Consider the following 2,920-nt stretch of genomic DNA (forward strand, 5'->3'; position numbering starts at 1 on the left):
ATTATACACAAGATATATAAAACAGATGAAAGCGAAGAGCAAGACGAATACGAAGGGAGCTAAATTATTTTAACTTTTAAGTCTTGTGTGAAATCTGAACAACCAACCCAGCATCACCAGATTTTGATAATTTCTTGTGAGAAGTACGCTTATTTCTCAGGCATCAAACGTTAATAAAATATGACAATTATCAATATTTGTTGCTTTTAATCACATTTATGGAACCATAGTTGAATTAATATATTTTGTAGTAGCAAAAATCAGCTGGAATTGTAGTTTAACCAATTATCTTTTCAGAACTGTCATATTCTTACATATGTAGCATCGACACTTTGGATTAAAGGTGTGTTGTGTCTAGTGTCTGACATGTGTCAATGTCCAACACTGACACCAACACATATGGTTACGACAAATCACTCCGATTTTCTTAAACTATTAGTGGTGTCTACGTGTCAATGTCATGTGCACTGTTTGTGACATAAGCCTACAACAGATGTGACATCAAAAGCACAAATCTAAACTTACACATCAATGCATGTCAAATTAAAGATTCAACATTCACAAAAAGAAAATTAGACAAGGGAATCGGGAAAGTTACCTTTTGAGGAAGGAAGGACCAAAACAACCTGCATGGTAACATTGTTTGGAGGAAGATGCAAGCGAAGATGGTAAAGTTTTCCATTCAAAGGACTTCGACTACACACAATAACTCCATCAAGTCCCGTCTCTTCCACGAACGTACTTATGAGTCAGCTGCTCAACGTCATTCCCATTGAAGACCAAGGAATAGCCCTGCACATTCTCGTCATCCACATCTCCATTATCCTCAGCAACATGGTAGTATGTAGTTATCCCCTCCATCTTTGGCGGCGAACCAACACTATCTGTTGACTGCAAACTCAACCAAACAAAATCATCACTCAATTCTGCCAGTTTCATTTTCTATATAACTATATGCGTATATTGGATAAACTTCTCATAGCGTAATTGCAAAAAAAAAAAAAAAAAAAACTCACAATAAGTCTTTCAAACAACAGTTTCTTGTATAAATTGAAATTAGCTTCTGCATCTCAATTTTGTCATAAACCCTTTCATTTAACTTCTCTATGAACATCTATAAGAGGGTCTAGTTTAAAGTAAGTGAATATTCATTGCCTTATTCTTTTGCTTGAGAAGGCTTCTATTAACCAAAACTAAATTTAAACAAGTCCAATTTAAAGTAAATTATAGAACATGTAGTCAATCAATTCAAAGCAATTGTAGTCAATCATAAGACATCTGTCTCTGAAACGCTAGTCGCGTTTCAACCATTGGATTAATTTAACGACCGAGAGATAACACTCTTAGTTCTAAGATTAATCCAACAACCAAAATGTGATTTCAAGGTTATATAGATAATAGAGAATCCAAGTTTTTTCCTTCAAAAAAAAAAACAGAGAATCCAAGTTTTATCAATCATATTAGTTTCTCAACAATCAGAATTATGCTCATAGTCCTAATCCTAAATGAGTATTTTGAGTCAAATTAGTCCTCAAACTCATGTCAAGTATTGAAAGCTATGAAGCACGGATACGGATATAGACACAGACACCGGACATGACACAGACACTGACACAGCTAATAATTTGAAAAAATCACATAATTCAGTGTAATTACAAGTGTCGGTGTCGTGTTGGTGTCCGGGACACGCCTAATCCGAGGAGTGTCTGTGCTTCATAGATTGAAAGTGAAATCAATCCACAAGTCAGGACTAAAGATCTAACAAAAACTACACATTCAAAAACTAATTTAACATACAAAATTAAACAGCACTGAAACTCCTTCGGTATAATTTCCATTATTAAGGACTCATACCATAGTTTAACTAACAATTAATTTGGCTACAAATACACACAGACTTTAGCATCTTGAACAGACTTTTTTTACATTGTCATTCAATCATAACCGTCATATCATAAAAAAGGTTTGACTTAAATTATAACTACTGAATTCACACATATAATTGATTGTGACTTTCTGACAAATCTTTGAATTAAACTATCAAATGAAAACTTGGAGAGAAAGTCATACATACCTCTTGTCTAGAAAACCGATCAGATCTGAAGGAAAGAGCAGAAGGAGTAGAAGATCCGAAATCAAGAGAGTCGGAATGAGGAATCGGAGGAGGAGGTGGATTTCCAACATGAATCTCAAGAACATCAACATCCCAAAGAATCCAATCCTGAGTAGCACTTCTATGAGGAATATCATGCGTAACAGAATTTCTCCAAGGCGGTAACCCACCATTAGCTCTAAGAACATTCCCATCTATCGTTTTCAGCTTAACCTGCGCAGCTACTCTAAGCGGTTCCCATTCCACAAACGAATCGAGTCTCCATGGAAGTGTTTGAATCACTTTTCGACCTGTGACACCGAGAAGTAAAGGCTGATTTGCATGCTGTTAAGTATTTGTTGTAACAGCTATTGACACGGATGATGTTGTCGTATTATGGGATGTGTTCTGCTGTCCCTTTAGTGTTCTTTTATGATCCGTTTCTGTCTTGGTTTATTGATTCTTCGTTGTCTTCTGCATGGAGGTATTTGTCGTGGTGGACTTGGAGTCGAACTACTTTTTCTCTTTGGAAAGGTTCCGTTGAGATGGTTAAGCTGTTGTTGTTGGAAGTTTTCTGCAAAAAGTTAATCAAAATCATGTTAGTTTTTAATTCAAGTTAGTCGAGATAAGCTCAAGTTAGTTAAGATAGAAAGTGGTTAAAAAAGTTTCTTATGTTTGTTAGGTACTTTTAAGCAAATTTGTTAGTTTTGAGTAATTACTTTTTTAGCAAGTAATGTACATAGCATGTATATAAGTATGATGTAAATCCAATTTCATTGCTAATGTGAATAAAAAGTTTTCAATCAATAAGAACTTTCTCTTATTTTC

The 2,920-nt window shown here is 34.9% G+C and overlaps 1 pseudogene; it reads right to left on the reverse strand.

Annotated features, from left to right (window-relative positions):
- Positions 1-572: 572 nt before the first annotated feature.
- Positions 573-2,690, reverse strand: LOC112417392 (uncharacterized; annotated as a pseudogene).
- Between the last annotated feature and the right edge of the window lie 230 nt (positions 2,691-2,920).

This window comes from Medicago truncatula, chromosome 8 (assembly GCF_003473485.1).
Source record: "Medicago truncatula cultivar Jemalong A17 chromosome 8, MtrunA17r5.0-ANR, whole genome shotgun sequence".
In the NCBI taxonomy this organism is placed as follows: domain Eukaryota; kingdom Viridiplantae; phylum Streptophyta; class Magnoliopsida; order Fabales; family Fabaceae; genus Medicago; species Medicago truncatula.